The sequence below is a fragment of the Triturus cristatus genome, chromosome 6 (assembly GCF_964204655.1).
Source record: "Triturus cristatus chromosome 6, aTriCri1.1, whole genome shotgun sequence".
Lineage (NCBI taxonomy): Eukaryota > Metazoa > Chordata > Amphibia > Caudata > Salamandridae > Triturus > Triturus cristatus.
The window spans coordinates 558958706-558978520 of NC_140589.1; the positions used below are offsets into that span (position 1 = coordinate 558958706).

The following is a 19815-nucleotide window of genomic DNA, read 5'->3' on the forward strand; positions in this document are numbered from 1 at the left end:
CCTCCCCAAACGAAAAAGTCTGGGTTGAAGACCTAATCTACTGCAATGATGTGATGGATGGACTACATTACCTCTTACTGTAAGGCCGAAAGATATTTGGTCAACCTTTTGGGCTTATGTTTCAGCCACCAGTGATCACGATTCCCAGGACCCTACTTAAACTTTATAATGTACCAGATAAAATGTAACCGGATATATTGTTGGTGTATTGTATGCTATGTTGTCTGGATGTTTATTCCTATGCAACTGTGCTCAGGAGATACTCTGAGGCTTACCTTCATGCGTTTCTGTATGGCCACTAAGCTATGATAACACGATATTGACATTGTTAAACTATGTCCATGTTGCTGATGGCGTATCTTAAATATTGTCCTACAAAATCCCAAATCAAATTTTTAAAAATACATTCAATGATCACACATTCAATGCTGCATGTCTTTCGTGCATTTTATACAGAAAGCAATAATGTTTTTTTTTTAACTGCAACAGGCCTTTTCAAATGGTTTTGTCAGGACTTAAGTGTATGCCATTACTGCCATCACCTTTCCCACCACCCCGCTAATAGCAACACCAAATTACCAACACCATTACCTCCACCATTACTACCACAACCATTATTACCACCGTTACCATTAGAGCTATCAAACTATTTGTGCATGCTAGTGTTTGCTAGCTTTACTACATGAAAGTCTAATCTATTTGCTTTGCCAATGTTTGTCTTTCAATGTTGGTCCATTTGGAAGTGCATGGAAATTACAGATCATAAAATGCATAATTACAGGGTGATCAGATTAAGTTCAAATATTGCAGACCGTTGGTTTTAACCTGCTAATTCATCCAAACAGGTTAATTGATGTTACCCGAAATAAAAAAGCTTTCAAATACAATAGGTTGTTAATTGAAAGGGCAACACTGGAGCGGTGACCAGCATTCCTCCTCCCTACCCTTTCCGTACACAAACGTCTTGTTTCAAAGTTACCCATGGATTGCAGTTTCCTTTAAAACTGTCTCCAGTTCTAGTTTCTAGCTGCAAAGAAAATCCTTCAAATTGGTTAGTAAGGGAACATGCCATTGAGGGCCTACAACGAAGACCTTAAATAAACCATATAAACAAATCTAAAGGCATAGTTAGAACAGCATACAGAGAAATGGATAGATCTCCTTACATGTAATTTCACTTCTGATTCTGACTTTTAGTGAGAGTTAGACCCACACTTCAAGCTTATGTTTCTGAAAAGGTTATGGGTCAAGGACAGTGTTCAGTCGTGTGTACTGCTGAAAAGCGAGTAGGCACAGATAGTTTAGTTTAAATAATTGTTATTAGTTTCACTAAATAGACCTTAGTGCAATAGTGACAGGCATATAATACAGATCATAAATGATGTGCACTACATATACAGCAATTTTCTTTAAATAGGTACACAGATAATTATAATAAATATATTAAAATATAGGTTAAAAAGGAGAAATACCCAAATAATTATAATTTACAGATTAAAAGTTAAATTAATATATCTCATATGACATGCATCCACAAGCATTAAAACATATTCCAACGACTGTATATTTTATACTTATCTTAAGTCTACTAAAATTAGTCGAATATAACTATAACATCAATCCCCCACCCACAGTTACCCCTAATCAAGAAAAGCAGTCATAAATATAGTGTCAAAATATTTCACATGCGGGGTGTAGCCTAGCGAGCCATGGTGGCGGATGTGTGCTAGGCAGGGTTCGTCTAGCCTAAGCTAATATCCTAAATTTATCCTGCTTCTCTGGTCTGCTATCTTGTTTTGTCCATGTCCCGGGTGAGGCGCGAGCGGGGGCTGCACTGTATGCCCCTGTTTTAGACCCACATTGCTGACCTGAGGGACAAGTCGGCGATGGCCTGGTGCATGGCCTGTGGGCACCGGAGTCCTGTAGTCTGGCACGGCAGCCGGAGTGACGGATCTTGCAGTGCCTGCGGTCCCCAGCGGGAGGTGGAACCAACGACGAAGAGCCTGCGGGAGGCCCCGCGGTGTGGAGATCTCTGAGAGGAGGGGGTTGTTGACAGTGAACACCGGCCCTCGGTGGGCACCCCTTCTCCCCCCGAGGTGAGGCCTGTTTGTCGGCGGCTGTGTCAGGCCACGTGTGGAGCCAGGCGGGAGTGCGGCCGTGTCGAGGGGCCAGTGGGCATTTCTCTGCTCCCAGGCCGAAGCGGTGATTGCGGCTGTGGTGCAGATCGGAGCTTCCGAATCCCCTCTACTTCCACGGACGGAGTGATCTCACAGTCACACGCGCACACACACATCACACGCTGGTGGGGCCCATTACACCAACATTCATCCTACCACTCTTATCCGTGCCATGTATAAGGGGAAACACTTTCTGATACCTAACCAATCTGCATATACCTTGAGGTCAATGCGACCAACTAGTTGCTTATAAATCTGGCGAAAACATTTCAAAGAATAAGTAAATAAATTCAATAAACATGACAAGGAAATAACCACCCGACACAGAGATTCAAACAGAATATTCGTTTATCTAAAATTATAGGAAAAGCCAATTAAATGCAAATTCATTTCTCTCATATTTACCTATTCTGTCTAAATGTCAGATCCTAAGTCAGAACCGGTCCTCAGTAGGAGAAACAGAGTTTCTCGTCGTCATGTAGAGTCACCGTCCTCTCCGTCAGCATAGGGACCTCGGATCATCAGTTCGGGAAGAAGTGGCGCTAGACCTCTCTAGCCTACTAATATTTATACTAAAATTTACATTCTGTAAAGTTACAATTCATTGTTCAGAACGGATGAATGGCGGAAATAATGTCATCTTGGTACATTTGCGATACTGTGCGAGATTTTCTCACAGTCACACGCGCACACACACATCACACGCTGGTGGGGCCCATTACACCAACATTCATCCTACCACTCTTATCCGTGCCATGTATAAGGGGAAACACTTTCTGATACCTAACCAATCTGCATATACCTTGAGGTCAATGCGACCAACTAGTTGCTTATAAATCTGGCGAAAACATTTCAAAGAATAAGTAAATAAATTCAATAAACATGACAAGGCAATAACCACCCGACACAGAGATTCAAACAGAATATTCGTTTATCTAAAATTATAGGAAAAGCCAATTAAATGCAAATTCATTTCTCTCATATTTACCTATTCTGTCTAATGTCAGATCCTAAGTCAGAACCGGTCCTCAGTAGGAGAAACAGAGTTTCTCGTCGTCATGTAGAGTCACCGTCCTCTCCGTCAGCATAGGGACCTCGGATCATCAGTTCGGGAAGAAGTGGCGCTAGACCTCTCTAGCCTACTAATATTTATACTAAAATTTACATTCTGTAAAGTTACAATTCATTGTTCAGAACGGATGAATGGCGGAAATAATGTCATCTTGGTACATTTGCGATACTGTGCGAGATTCTCTCACACTTAGATTGTCCCAAATAATGAATAGAAAATAAAGATGTCCATAACTAATTCGATACTTTTATGGATGTCTTTTTTAGATAAAATGTATCCCAGTCGTGGGATCATCAGTTCATAAGTTCAGCATTCATATTTGAAACAAATTTCATGTTCAGGGGCTCTTGGCATTCGTCCTGGATTTGTCGTCATGATCATGGCTTTTCAGTTTTGTCGAGTGGGCAAGGTCACAGGCAGCGCGAAGCTTCCTTGCAAAATTTCCATCAACTCGAATGCAGGCTGCGGCTGGTAGCCATTTTCTGGTAGGCCACAATGGCCAACTTAAATGAAATAAGACATAAAACAGAATTACTACACGGAAATGATTATACAGTGTTACTCCCCTGCTAATACCCTTATGTGTATGTATTTATCTAGCCATTTGCGACATCGAAAGCCATTAATGCATATTAATTATAAGTGCATATCACAATAACATCACATAAGCAACATCTATTTTTGTCAATTTGCTCACCAACTTAGTTCATTTATTATTTTAGCCATGCAATAGCGTTCCCACGTGTAATTCTCTTGTTAATAAGGTTGGTTAGACATGACTTTGACAAACTTTTAATAATTAATGATTAATCAGTAGTACTTTTAATTATAACATGCGAAAATGAAACAGGTATTCGGGTTTAAAGTAAAAAACCCTGCTCCATCAATCCCCCCTTTGGTGATATCTAATCACCACAAAAATCAAAAACCCAAAAATCAATTTAGTTTCCCCTTTTGGAAGAAATTCAAAATATCTTCTTGTTCATTTTTCAAACCCTTGTTTCCATCTCATCTTCCTTCTTAGTTTCTATATACATGCTTCCTCTTAGCTCTTCTAATTCTATTTCTTGTAGATCTCTTTCTGGTTTCTTTTGTCTCTTTTTAACATTTTCTTTTGTAATTTTCTTTTTATTTCTTCTATATCTACAACACATACACCCCAATCTAAGGATCAATAATGCAACAATTACACAGGTTGATGGAAATAATATCTTACCAAAAATGGTACTACCTATTTTAGCTATAAAATTCTTAATAGCAATCATCTTATTAGCCATTCTAGTCCAGATACTTTCAGCTTCCAGTGGTACTAATTCTTCATGCAAATCAGTAATATTTTTGATATAAACTTTTAGATCTTTACTTTCATCAGGAATGTAAGTGCAACAATGTTGAACTTTCAGCATTCCACAGACTCCACCCTCTTTTGCCAAAAGAATGTCAAGGGCAACTCGATTTTGCATTGCCATAGCACGCAAAGCAACCATTTCTGTATTAACCAAAAGAAAGCCTCCAGCGGTGCTTGTTGACAAGCGATCCACCACTGTTGACAGCTTCCGAATGCCAAATGCATTCAAAGAAATTCCCACTGCTGGAATTAAAGCTCCAAAAATATCTCCTACAATTTCTGTCCATGTTTCTCTTCTATAGCGTGTTAATGGGTTAGAATGTTCAGCATCATCTACTCTATCCATGTGAAAAATCTTTGGAAAGACCAGGCCAACATAACATGTACCAAACCAATGGTCAGGCAAACGGTAATAAACCTTGTTCCCATAAATATAATACACTCCCGGGAAAACTGGATCTTCTCCTCCTCTAAATCCCCATCCGGTTGCAATAAAGTATGTATCATGGCACTCACTAGTCCCTATGAAATAATAATCATACTGGGATCTCTTCCTGGTAATGCACAATTTTCCTTTCTGTGGGGCATCTATAGCCATAGTTGGACTGGCTCCATTTTTCAACTCCTTTTCTTTCTCAATATCCCACATTGTGTCACTCATTTTATGCCCTTCTGCTTTCTTGTGCATGTTCAACCTTCTTCTCTCAACCATGTCTAAAAAATTCTTCTCTTCTCCCTTCAAACTGCAAGTTAAATTGTTTCTAAAAACATATTCTAAGGTTAATTCTTTGGTTTCTAAAAAAATCTCACCTAAAGTGTTAGCTTCTTTGGCAGGATTCAGTGCTTTATTCATAGGCAGTTGCCCCAGAATATTATCTATATTAGACATATTATAATCTAATTCCCCCAACTGGTAAAATATACTAATCAGCACACTACAGGAAATTCCATACGTAGCCGGAAGATGATGATAAGTCACTCCTTCCGAAACAGAGGCAGGTAATTGCATGCAAACGTAGCAATCCCTTACTTCCATTGTCTTTACGTACTCATACAACAATTTTGAAAAAACATTGCTAGAAAAATCATTAATTGACCTATCCTTATGTATATGTACATTGCTAGTTCTAGTTGGTACTATTTTCTGTGAACTTTTCCCTATACTAGTTCTGTTCTCAGTATGACCTTCTAAAGTGTCTATAGTGACTCTAAATGAAATCAAAAGAGCAAGCACGCTCCAAAGCAGCATTAATAAACCTGTACAGCAGCAGCACATCTTGCACCATCTTTTCAGAAAGATACATCTACTTTTATTATTCTTAGTGTTAGCCATTTTGTTAATTTGACCGTGTCTTTTGACTTAGCCTCTTCTACTCCTCTACCGAACTTAAGGGCAGCAAGTACCCAACAGATTTTTACAATCTACTAATTTTAATATCACTTCTTTTCTTTTCTTCTCCAAGACTTACTTGGATTTACTCAATTTGGATTTTCATCACTTATCACTGTCTCTTCATCATCATCAAACTGTATCAGGTCCTGAACATCCGTTTCTTCTCCAATGTCGGACAAGATAACTCTCAGAATTCCCACAGCTTCTTCTTCGGCAACCTCTTTCAGTAAAGCCTCCTCTGGACTTCCTTGACTGTCTGCCTCTTCTCCTTGTTCAGGCAGTGCCACATACGTCCATTCTGGTGACTTGTACCTCTGGTTTGGTTTCCTTATTCTTTTAGTTCTCTCAGGTATCTTTGTTTCTTCTTCCTTGGTAGGATTTTGACTTGACACTTCGTTCACTTGTTCAGCTTTCGAAGAGTTAACTCGTGTCAGTCTATACCTCAGTCTCTTTATCTTATTCGGCCAAAGATCTCCTTTTGCATTCCTCTTTTGTTTTCCTTCTTTATTGTTTCTTTCTCCAAGCCAAGTTCTCTTTCTCAGAACTCGTCCTCCATGTATCTCATTGTCACTTTCATCAGACTCTGTTTCAGTTGCCCCTTGTTCATCAACAGCTTTCTTTTCTCCAACAACTTCCTTTTCTCCAACAGTCTCTTTTTCCACCAATTGAGATTTCCCTACTTCTATCCCTCCTCGGGTCTCCGACACGCAATCTTCTTGCTGTCTTCTTGTCCCTTCACCTAGCTTGTTGTTGATGTTCCCTACACCTCCTCGGGGTTTTTCCGCAATCTGTCCCTCTCTGTCTTTGTCTGTCCCTTCTTTTTCTATATTTATCTCAAGCGGAACTTGTCCAATTTCCTCGTTTGTTTAAGATGTCACTTCTGTTGGAATGTTCTTTTCTTTCCTTTCTTTCTTTTTGTGTTGGTCACTGTTAATTGGAACCTCAGGTACTTCTTCAGAATCTGAACTTGCCTCTGCGGTTTGCACTGTTCTTTTCAGAACCTCTTCTGGTGGGATGAAAATTTCCCTTGACTCACTTTCCCCACTTTCAGGATTCTTTTTCCTTCTTACTGTCTCACTGTCTGCATCATCACTGGAATCTGATTCTTCAAAGTATTCTTTTCCAGTGCCGTCTCTTGGATTTGGAACTCTCAGTGTGTGACTTGCATGTATCCAATTTTTCACTCCAGCACACTTCACAGCAGTCGTTGTGGTCAAGATGACTTGTCTTGGCCTTCCCCACCTTGGAACCAGGCAATTCCTTCTTCTGTGGACTTTTATCCTTACCCAGTCCCCTGGGCTCAGATCATGGGCTGGTTTCTTTTCAAGTGTGGTGGCGTCTTCTTCAACCTGGTGAAACACAGAATGAACTGCGTCAGCCAGGCCCTTACAGTAATCCAAAATCATGTCATCAGTTATTGTCATCAACTTGTTGACTGGTACAAATGCATGTCTCATAGCACGTCCCATGATAATTTCATGTGGACTCAAACCTGTTGTTCTGTCTGGAGTAGACCTAATGGTCATCAGGACTAGAGGCAAGACATCGGGCCATTTCATTCCTGTGGCTAGGCACATTTTGCCAATTCTATTTTTGATGGTACCATTCATTTGTTCAACCACACCAGAAACCTCTGGTCGGTAAGCACAATGTAGCTTCTGCTGTACACTCAATGCTTCACAGATTAGACCCATGATTTCATTATAAAAATGTCCTCCTCTGTCTGATTCAATGGTTACTGGGAACCCGTACCTTGGGATGAACTCTCTTAACAGTAATTTTGCCACTGTTATCCCATCATTTCTTCTTGTGGGATATGCCTCCACCCACCTGGAGAACAAACAGACCACCACCAGGACATACCTCAATCTGTTGACTGGGGGCATTTCAATGAAGTCTATGTGCATTCTTGTAAAGGGTCCTCCCTCTCTGCCTATTGTTCCTAGGCTCACCACTGTTTTCTTTCCAGGATTGAATTGCTGACATATCAGACATCTATCTCTGACAGAGACTTTCTGCTATCAGCCTGAATTTTGGACTGTACCAGGTTTGCTTAAAGGCTCTTATCATAGCATCCCTCCCCAGGTATCCTTGGCCATGATACATCCTTGCCATCGTTGATAGCATGCTATTTAGCATGACTGGTCTTCCATCTCTATAGACCCACACATGATCCTTTTCTCTAGGTGCACAACCTGCTTTCACCCAATCTTTCATTTCCTCATCTCCTGCCTCATCCTGCAATTGTTTCACTTCCTCCCATGTCCCCACCTCATTAGTAAACATCAAGGAACAAGAAGATATTTTTCTCTCTTTACTCGTGTTAATGGAATGATTGTTTCTTGCACAATATTGTGCTATGTCATTGGCGAATTTATTTCCCACAGTAACAACATCATCACCTTGACCATGAGCAGCACATTTTACAACTGCTAATTCTTTAGGCAGCTGTATCGCCTCTAGCAATTTTCCAACCACTTCAGCATTCTTTATGGGAGATCCACTTGAGGTCAGGAAACCTCTTTGTAGCCATAGCTGGCCAAAATCATGGACAACTCCGAAGCCATACTGGCTGGCAGTCATCACAGTCACTCTCACACTCCTTCCAATCTTGCAGGCTTTTGCCAGTGCCACCAATTCTGCCACCTGGGCGGATTTAACTCCTTTCAAAGGTGATGCTTCCACAACTCCTGAAACTGTACACACAGCATAAGCAGCACTCAGTGTTCCTTCATCCGTTCTCAAGCAAGATCCATCCACAAACAACACATGATCACTTTCAGGCAGTGGCAGATCTCTTATATCTGGCCTTGGTTTTGTACAGTAATCAAGCACATCCAGACAGTCATGATCAACTTTTTTTCTTATTCCCACACATTCAGCATCAGGCAACAGTGTCGCTGGATTCACATTCACACATCTCTCCAGGCTCACATTGGTTGCACCAAGAATGACTTTCTCATATTTAGTCAGCCGACTATGAGACATGAACTGTGTCCGGCTCCTTGTCAAAAGGATTGCCACATCATGAGGTACGAATACCCGTACACGATATCCCATTATGATTCCCTCACTTTGTTCCAGACTTTTGCAGGTAGCAGCTACTGCTTTCAGGCAACCTGGTAAACCCACAGCTACTGGGTCAAGATTTGCTGAGAAATAGGCAATTGGCCTCCTCAGGCGTCCATGTTTCTGGATTAACACTGAAAGTGCACATCCATTTCTCTCACTACAATACAGCTCAAATTCCTTTTCATAATCGGGCATTCCTAGGGCGGGAGCTTCACATAGTCTGTCCTTTAACTCCCTAAATGCAGCCATTTCTTCTGGGTTTAGTTCTAATGGGTCTTTCACCTCACTTTTGGTCAATTTAATCAATGGTTTGGCAATCAGGGAAAAGTTACTTATCCACTGACGACAGTAACCCACCATTCCCAGGAACATTCTCACTTCTCTCTGTGTCATTGGGGCTCTCATCCCTCTAATGATTTTAATCCTGCCAATGGTCACTTTTCTCAGGCCTTTCTCAATGTTATGTCCCAAGTACTGGACTTCTTTCTTGCAGAATTGCAATTTGGCTGGAGATACTTTTAATCCTCCATCTGCCAAGTGATTCAGTAAAGCTATGGTGTCTACTTCACAGGCTTCACAGGTTTTTGATGCCACAAGCAGGTCATCAATATACTGGACTAAGACTGAATTTTCAGGCATTGTTAGACTTTCCAGAGATTTCTTCAGCAATTGATTAAATATTGAAGGGCTCTCTGTATACCCCTGTGGAATTCGGCACCATGCCAAAATCTGCTCTCCAAATCTAAAAGAAAATATTGGCTGGCTGTCATGATGCAATGGGATTGAAAAGAAAGCATGACACAAATCAATTACAGTATACCATTCTGCATCATGGGAAATCTGATACAAAATCACTGATGGATTTGGCACAATAGGACAACATGACACAACAATTTTGTTAATTTTTCTCAAATCCTGTACTATTCTGAACTTTCCATTAGGTTTCTTCAGTCCCATTATTGATGAATTACATGGGCTGCTCAATATTTCTCTTAACACCCCCTGCTGAATCATCTTTTCAATTATAGGTGTTATTCCTTCGATTATTTCAGGTGTCAGTCTGTATTGCGGTATGTTTGGGTAAGCCACTCCCTCTTTTACAGTAATCTTTACTGGATCTACATTTCTCATCAGACCCACATCTTCTCCAGTAAAATCCCAAACTGCTGCTTTCACTGTCTGTTTCAATTCTGGGGGTAATGCATCTGGATTAAATACAGCATATGTCCCCAAAGCCTCACATTCCCTGTTATCCATGGTCATTCTGTATAGAACATCCTCATCTGGTGTTTCAAAGGTTATTCCATCTGGAGTACAGAAAATAGTGCAATTCATCTTGCACAGCAGATCCCTGCCTAGCAAGTTTACGGGACTAGTGTCACACACCACAAATCGGTGCATGTCTGAAAATTTCCCTATTCTAACCCTTACTGGTTCAGTAAGTAGAGTTTTAATCTGTGTGTTGGACACACCAACTACTTGGATTGCTTCATCCGAGAGAGGAAGATTCTTTATATCGGCTGACCTGACAGTCGATCTTGTGGCTCCTGTGTCAACTAGAAAAGTAATACTTTCACCATTAATTTTCCCATCTACAAAAGGCCCTGCCTGGTCTATTTCTAGAGTTGCGCCAAGTACGCACTCCTCCTCCTCTCTTCGGCACCGTCAGAAATCTCCCTCGGAGTCGCTTCCCTCATTTTTCAGCCAGTACTGAGAAACAGCGCTTGCACGTTTTGGCTTGATTACCTGCTCTTCATCGTAGAACCCCGACTCTTGGCTGTACTTCTGGGATCCTCTTCTCTGTGGCAAGGGTGGTTTTGACACCTGATTCTGCTGCTTATCAGCCTTCTGCTGTTGACGATGCTGACCACACCCCTCACTCTGCACCTGTGAATTCAATGATGGATTGTCATCATTAGTAGATGGTGGATTCTTACACTCGGATTTCCAGTGCCCTAATTTTCCACAGTTGTGGCATGGGAACTTCTTCTTCGCCTCTTCAATGTTTCCTTTCCCTTTTCCTGGACCAAACCTGGGTTTATTTCCTGGGTTATTTGCTTGTTCAACCAACTGAGCTTCCTGTCTTTCTGCACCTTTCACCTGTGCCCACATTGCCTTTTCTTTTAGCTTCCTCTGCTTTGCCTCAATCTCATCACTGAAGTATTTTGCATGCCTCAGAATCTCATCAATCTTCTTGCTCTGCCAGTCTACGGTATGCTGCCTTATCATTTCACTGATTTCCGGCCGCAAACCATACACAAATCTATATACAAAATGACTCAGGTCCTTGTCACCCAGATGTTCATCTCCACTAAACTGTTTGAAAGCTAATATTAGTCTTTCATAATTTGCATGGACTGATTCTTTCAATTCTTGATGTGTTCGATCTATTTTAACCCAATCGGTTTCCTTGGGGGGTACCTTATTTTTCAAGAAGGCCATAACCTGCTCATACTTCTTCATGACCTCCGGGTCTGGAGCTCCTGTCTTTGGATCTCTAGGGTATTCCTTAGTGGGCCAGTCTATGACTATTTTACATTCTGCCCACAAGTCTGCTGGTACAATTATATCAAACAGACTATTCAGGTCAATCCACAGCACTTTTGACAATTTCACAAATCTGTCGACCTGTCTATACCACTCGACGGGCTTCTCCCTTAGTCGAGGAAAATCATTTGTAAAGGATAATATATCCTGTCTGGTCCATGGGACATGTACATACCCACCTCCTGGAATCTCCCTCATAGGGTAGGCTGTTACTGCTTTCTCCTTTTCTTTCAGAGGAAATGTCAAGTAAGTTCTATCTGCCCCATCCTCTCGCTTTCGGTACCATCTGTCTTTCCATCTTTCTACGTCTCCCCATTTTCTCAGCAAAGCAATCATCTCCTTGATCTGCCCTGTTCGGCCTGCATTGTTCAAATTCTCAATGTCCTTATCTTTAAAATCCACTCTGTAAGGCTTTTGTAAAGCTTTTACCTTGTCCATGTCAATTCCCAATTCACTGGCTATTCCTTTCAATCTGTCATGTATGTTCTTTGCTCTCCATGTGATACTTTTACACAAGAAGAGAGTCTCCCCTTCCTGAAAATTTCAGAGCGTTTCTGTAGGGATTGTTCCTACAATCATCTCCTCCATTTCCACACGTAGCCTAGCTACATAAATTCCCTGGGATTCTTTTTCTTTTCTCTGCAAAGTTTTCAGCCAATCATTCAAATCTTCAGCAGTTATCACAGATTTTTCTGCACCCCCTGGTTCTGTCACTCTTTGTGGTTCTAAGATTGATCCTCTGTTCCCTTCCACACATCCAGAATTCAAACTTGAGTTAGTCTGCACACTCAATTCTCCTCCACATATGGTATGTCTCCACTGATTTTCTCCTGTTCTCCACTGTGTTTCTCCTGCTCTCATTTCTGCCTGCTCCGGAGGAACAATCAATCTATTGCCCACATATGGTACTGTCAAACCATTTTCGCCCGTCCTCTGCTTGTCAAAAATCGGCATAACCGGGCCTATTGTCACAGGCACTGTAACTGCCTCAAGATTTTTAGTCAGTTCTCTGATTTTCTCTGTCAGTTTAAAAGTAGTTCTTGCTAGTTCTCTGGTCTTTTCATCCTCAAGTTCATTCTCCCTTTCTCTCTCTCTCTCTTTCCGCCAGAGAACAACTGCTTTTCAACCCAGGGGTGGTATCCTCTGTCTTAATAATCCGCAGGGTGTCTCTCATCGGGGTCACTGCTGTTCCTACCTCTAGTTCTCGTCTATACGGGGGTGGTCTTTTATAGAGCATGTCCTCTAAGACATCATCATCAGACTCATTTGCCCCATATCTCCTGCGTTCTATATTATGTTCTTTCTCTGTACATTTTCTCCCTTCTGATTCCTCTGCTGTTCTTTCAGGATATAATCCCTCGGTCATACTGGCGTCACGCCATCGTCTCATCCGGTCATGATGGGTTTCACGATCATACTTTCGCCCAAACATGTACCTGTAACTACCCCCACCCCTCTGCTTTTCTCGTTCATGCATTTCATCTTCCCATTCAGTCAATGCCTCAAACTGCGTCGGCCTAGGCCGAGGCTCTAGACTCATCATCCGTTCCCGTAAGTTCCTCAATATGGCCAGATTAAATGAGCCATGTTCCGGGAAAGCTAAAACTCCATCTTCTTTTGTATACTTCACCCAGTTATCTAACCAAATACAGGTATGATACCCATACTTCGCAACCATCAAGGATGCCGGGGTTCTTATTGGGGGCAGTAACTGTCCTTCCCTAGTCACAATATCCTTGTCAAACCAGGTTTTAACCTTACTAAACAAGGATTTATTTTTCTTTTCCTCAGCGTGGGAATACATTTTCTTATTTTCCACAAGCTGTTTGCTCTTTCTACAACTGTACTATCTCCTGTCCAATTGCAGCGCGACTCACACTAACGCACCAATCCTGGAGCGTCTACGTCACTAACTCAGTCCACGAATCCCAGCGCGACTCACACCAACGCACCAATCCTGGAGCGTCTACGTCACCCTGTAGGTCTCCCAATCCTAGCGCAGCGTACACTAGCACACCAATCACCGTGCTTCCACTGTTCTAACCCACTGTCCAATCACAGCGCGGTCTCCCTGACGTCAGAAGTCACTGCAGTCGCTTCTGCTCCTGTCTCCTGTCTCCTGTCTCTCGTGTCTACCCCTCCTTTACAAGACTACTTGGTAGACTTTGTTTCAATTTCTACGAGTCTGTTAGTTACAACATACAAACATCTCCATTGTCTGCTTCTCTAGCCACAGAACAGCAAAAGACCTTTCCCACGAGAATTCTGCCTTTCCCGAGAGCAGCGCTTACCTCTGCCCTACTACAGAATCGTTACTTCCGTTGATAAGGTAGCACATCCCTCTACTCTACCCTTCTAACAAGCACCAATTAACTGTTTTCTCCGGAATGCTCCTAAGAGTCTCACAATTAACCAGAATGCCTTCTCATTCACGCACTTTCACACCAGAAAATGTAGTTCATTCACACAGAATTCTGTCTTTCCCGAGAACAGCGGACAGTCTGTCCTTCTACAGAATTATATCACACGTTAACAAAGCAGCGCTTACCTCTGCCCTGTCCTTCTAACAAGCTCAGAGAATACCTATTACCTTTCTAGTGATAAGCTTTAACGGAATGCCATACGGATCCCTGAGACCTAAGACCAGAACTTCACAGATAACCTTCGCTATCATATACACTTCTCTCACACAGAAAATAAGTTTCTAATGGCAACACACGGCGATGCTACCTCATCGAACCCAGACAATGCGACGCGCAACTTCAATTGTCACACGTTTTCCCCTGTCTGCATACAGGGCCAACAATCCCGCCTTTTTCCGAGAGCAGCACTCCCTCTGCCCTACTACGGAACTGTCACCGACTCCCTGCGTCCCAGAAGCCGTTCACAATACATAAAACTCAACACGACTTTAACATACAGTGTTAGTACAAATATCAATCAATATTCAACAAGCCAATATACACGCAATTTCGCCAGACCAAGACAATAGTTAACCATCATTCTGCTACCAAGAAACTGGTGCAGATCGGAGCTTCCGAATCCCCTCTACTTCCATGGAAGGAGTGATCTCACAGTCACACGCGCACACACCTCACACGCTGGTGGGGCCCATTACACCAACATTCATCCTACCACTCTTATCCGTGCCATGTATAAGGGGAAACACTTTCTGATACCTAACCAATCTGCATATACCTTGAGGTCAATGCGACCAACTAGTTGCTTATAAATCTGGCGAAACATTTCAAAGAATAAGTAAATAAATTCAATAAACATGACAAGGAAATAACCACCCGACACCGAGATTCAAACAGAATATTTGTTTTATCTAAAATTATAGGAAAAGCCAATTAAATGCAAATTCATTTCTCTCACATTTACCTATTCTGTCTAAATGTCAGATCCTAAGTCAGAACCGGTCATCAGTAGGAGAAACAGAGTTTCTCGTCGTCATGTAGAGTCACCGTCCTCTCCGTCAGCATAGGGACCTCGGATCATCAGTTCGGGAAGAAGTGGCGCTAGACCTCTCTAGCCTACTAATATTTATACTAAAATTTACATTCTGTAAAGTTACAATTCATTGTTCAGAACGGATGAATGGCGGAAATAATGTCATCTTGGTACATTTGCGATACTGTGCGAGATTTTCTCACACTTAGATTGTCCCAAATAATGAATAGAAAATAAAGATGTCCATAACTAATTCGATACTTTTACGGATGTCTTTTTTAGATAAAATGTATCCCAGTCGTGGGATCATCAGTTCATAAGTTCAGCATTCATATTTGAAACAAATTTCATGTTCAGGGGCTCTTGGCATTCGTCCTGGATTTGTCGTCATGATCATGGCTTTTCAGTTTTGTCGAGTGGGCAAGGTCACAGGCAGCGCGAAGCTTCCTTGCAAAATTTCCATCAACTCGAATGCAGGCTGCGGGTGGTAGCCATTTTCTGGTAGGCCACAATAGCCAACTTAAACGAAATAAGACATAAAACAGAATTACTACACGGAAATGATTATACAGTGTTACTCCCCAGCTAATACCCTTATGTGTATGTATTCATCTAAAGAAATAATCAAAGAGAGGGAGTGAAGAGGTATTAGGATAGAACCTACCTCCTATCTGATATTTAGTAAACAAAAGTGATTCTATCCTATCAAAAAGTGTAAAAAAGTGATACTAAATAGTTAATTAATTACTTAATTTATGTTTTTTTGATTTTTACAATGATTAGTACAGTGAATTTAAAGTGATCCGTGGAATGCCACGGAAAGCACTAAGTGTTTTTAAAATACCCCTCACACACTATGAGTCCCATAGTGTCATGCTTCATCATGGGGGTCTTCCCGTCCCTCTACGGGGCGGGGCGTGCTACTACCAACGGCTACGCGGGAGCACTGTTGTTGTGATAATAAGGCTTATGTGTAGTGCAAGGGATGTGAGTGATTAGGGATACGTGAAAATAAAAATTAAAAAGACCCTGGCTAGTAGAAAAAACAATTTTATTCTGTTCTCTAGCTGGGACCGTTAAAAAGGGGAAAAAGTAGGAAATCTCACAAATTCGTGGTTACCTACTGGGTCGACATGTTTCGTGAGCAGTCCCCACTGCTATACTCATCAGGACCAAAAAATAATAATCCCTTGAACACTAGAGAGAATCTCTAGATTTGTATGCCTATTCGTCTCTATTAGCAGACTTGAATGAAAGCTGCGCCCTAGGGTACACTGACCCCAATCGGAAAATAGGACCAAATTGGTATCTGAAAAAAAGGAAAGAAGATGAAGAGAACACCAGTGATACATGGCTTTTTCATCATTGTCGGGTATGAACACATCACCATACTTAGAGTATATCTTGCTGCAAATTTAGTCGATATTGATTTGTGATATATTTTTCTGAAGATATATATTTTTCATTCTATATCTAAGCGGGTAGGGTAAATTATACTCATCACCCGGTTTTTAGAGAAGCTAAAAGAGAAAAGGGGGGTTGGACATAGAAAACAGACTATACGAGACATTACAACACAAACACACACAATGGTATTGTATGAATTCGTTGACTGTATACATAAAATAAACATGATGGCACACAGTCATACACTACATGCAAAAAGACGTAATGTACATACTTTGATTAGTTGTAATGTTCAGGCTTCATGAGCACGCACTGGAGGGGAGGACGCCTGGTAATAGTCACTACAGAATAGTAAATATCGTAATAGTTAGAGAAACGTTAGCTGCTGGTGGTAGGCGAGCTTACCAAACTCCTGACCTGTTTTTAAGGACCTGGCCAGGTCGCAACTTACAGTTTTCAGGATCTTGCCTCACTTCCGTATGCCTCCGTGCCGCTCCGTCGATGTAAACACTGAAGTGTGCAGCAGTGTTTTTATTGGCCGGGAGCACGTAGGAAGCAGGCGCGCTACTAGAGCGTGAAAGGCTTTAAAATGGCCGCCCAACATGGACTTTTATGGAACACCAATCCCTCACTTCCTGGTTACAGCAATAGAGTGGCGACTTGATGCAGAACACCGAAAATGAAGTCACAAAACGATCGCGTAGTTCATTGGTCGTTTTTCAATGAAATATCTATTCATTGTCTGTGTTCATCGGATGTCTCCCCGTCATTGTTGCAGAATAAAAACACAGAGAGCATACTGTTCATGGGCACAAACTCATAAAGGGAAAGCAGAATGATCGTTTCACTCATTATTTGTCATAGTTAGAGTTTCGACTGCGTGCTGTAAAAAGAAATCAAAGGACCATCTCCTAGACTATATCTAACAAAATGGGGGACCAAAAAAGCGCTCCCCAAGATATGTCGATAGTTACAGAGTGGGTCTGCCAGAAGGTGGATCAGATAGATTAAATGCAGCAGGTGTTGAGGAATAAAGTTTTATTTAAAAAAAATTCTTAATGGAGTTATAACTGACTCCATGGAATATCATCATTAAGGCCTTTGATGTTGGTCTTAATGCGATGTACCCATCTTTGTTCTTTTTCAAACAGGTGTTTCTCATTTGGTACATGTTCTATGACTGTCCATGATATTTCTTCTGGTGTGTGTGCGAAGTCAATGAAATGTGCTGCCATTTTCGTTGCTCCTTTTTTGCACTTGATGTTGCTTTTGTGCTCGCCGATTCTCACTTTTACACATCTCGTGGTCATCCCTATATATTCCAATTGGCAAGGACATCTGATCAAGTACACAACGTTGTTACTGTTGCAGGTGGTGAATCTTCTCTGTTCCCATTCAGTGCCATCAGAAAAAGTGATACTTGTAGTTTTTTTGGTAAGATTGCAGACTTTGCATCTTCCACATGGATGGTGTCCTTGGATTTTGGCCATGGCGGTTGATAAACCTGTGGGATCATTGTTGCTGGGTCTAGTATGGACCAACATATCACGTATGCTTTTGCCTCTTCTGTGTGCGAAGATGGGTTTTGGGAGGTTGAGTCCACCACTGTTCAAAATGCGCCAATGTTTATTTACGATTTTCGTAATTTTATTGGAGTTGGTGTTATAAGTGGTGATGCAAAAAGGTCGTTCTTCCTTTGGTTTTAGTGTAGTTGGTTCAAGAAGGCTTTCTCTGCAATTGTTGCGTGCTCTTTTGTATGCTTTCTCGATAATTCGTTTGGGGTATTGTCTTTTTGCTAATTTCACTTTTAGTTCTTCCGATTGGTTTTTGAAATCTTCAACCTCAGTGCAATTGCGTCGTAGGCGCAAAAATTGTCCATAGGGAAGGTTATCACGTAAGTGTTTAGGGTGGAAACTCTGATACAATAAAAGGCAATTTTTCGCTGTTGTTTTGAAGTGAGTAGTAGTCACAAGTCTTCCATCTTTCGGTGATATATTTAAGTCAAGAAAGGTCAGCTCCTTGTTGGATATTATGCTGGTAAACTTCAGAAACTCATCTTGGTAGTTGAGCCAGGTCATAAAGTGATTGGCAGTGGTCTCATCGCCATTCCAGATGATCAAAATGTCATCAATGTATCTTTTCCAGATACCAATGTGGCCCTGGAAAGGATTGTTGGGATGTAAAATCCTCGTGGTCTCTAGATGATGCACATAGAGACCAGCTATACTAGGAGCAAAGGTGCTCCCCATGCTGGTCCCGTGCTTCTGAAGGTAGATGGTGTCTTCGTATCTAAAGAAATTTTCTCTCAATGCTAGGCTGCAGCATTCCATGATGATATTTCTGGGGGTTTGATACACCCAGTCCATGTTGAATAGAACCTCCTCAATTATGTTAAGAGTCTCTGTGTGTGGTAAACTGGTATAAAGGCTCTCAACATCACAGCTAATGAGCAGTTGATGTCTAGGGTCAAAAGGAAGGTCTTCTAATAGTACGAGGACATCTTTGGTGTCCCGCAAGTGCGTGGATGTTTTTTGAACCATGGGTTTTAAAAAGGCATCTGCAAATTTGGAAACTGGTTCTAAAATGGAACCTATACCAGACACAATTGGGCGACCTGGAGGGTCTTTTAGTTTTTTATGTATTTTCGGGAGTGTATATAGATAAGGTGTTCTCGGTGAGTCTTGGATAAGAAAGTCTCCTTCTTTTTTTGTTATCCATCCATGTGCGAGTGCCTCTTCCACCATGCTCATAATCTTGATCTTTACCTCTTCAGTTGGGTCATTCTCCAAAATTTCATAATTTCTAGGGTCTTGGAGTAGGCGCTTACATTCCTTATCATACTGTTCTTTCGATTGTATGACAATGGCCCCTCCTTTATCGGCTGGTTTTATTACCAAGTTGTGATTGCTGTTCAGTTCTTGTATTGCTTGTTTTTCACTTCTCGTTAGATTTTGAAAGACATGGTTAGTGGTTGGATGGAGATTCTCCAGATCCTTCATCACAGCCTTCTCAAAGGTAAGCAGCTCTATGGGAAGGGTGATGTCTGATGGAATAAAAGAGGATTTGGGTTTCAAACCGGTGTCTCCCTCTTGTGTTTCTCTAGGTTCTTTGTCTCTAAAAAAGACTTGTAGTTTCAGTCTCCTCATGAAGTCTTGAATTTCTTTGCATAACAAGAAACCATCCATGTTTGCTGTAGGTACGAAACCTAGTCCTTTTTCCAGGACTGAAACCTGTGCAGTTGTTAGTGGTTCATCGGTGAGATTGACTACTAGACTCATTTCTTGCTTGTCGACGCCTTCGTCATGCTCCTGGTCGATATTCTCGCTTGTTCTTCTTCTCTCGGTGT

At 41.5% G+C, this 19815-nt stretch overlaps 1 protein-coding gene across 1 annotated transcript in view; it reads right to left on the bottom strand.

The window, feature by feature from the left end:
• The window catches only part of LOC146817393 (uncharacterized), a 1110110-nt gene that overhangs the window by 382234 nt on the left and 708061 nt on the right, over window positions 1–19815 (bottom strand). The gene's annotated exons all lie outside the window — the stretch shown is intronic.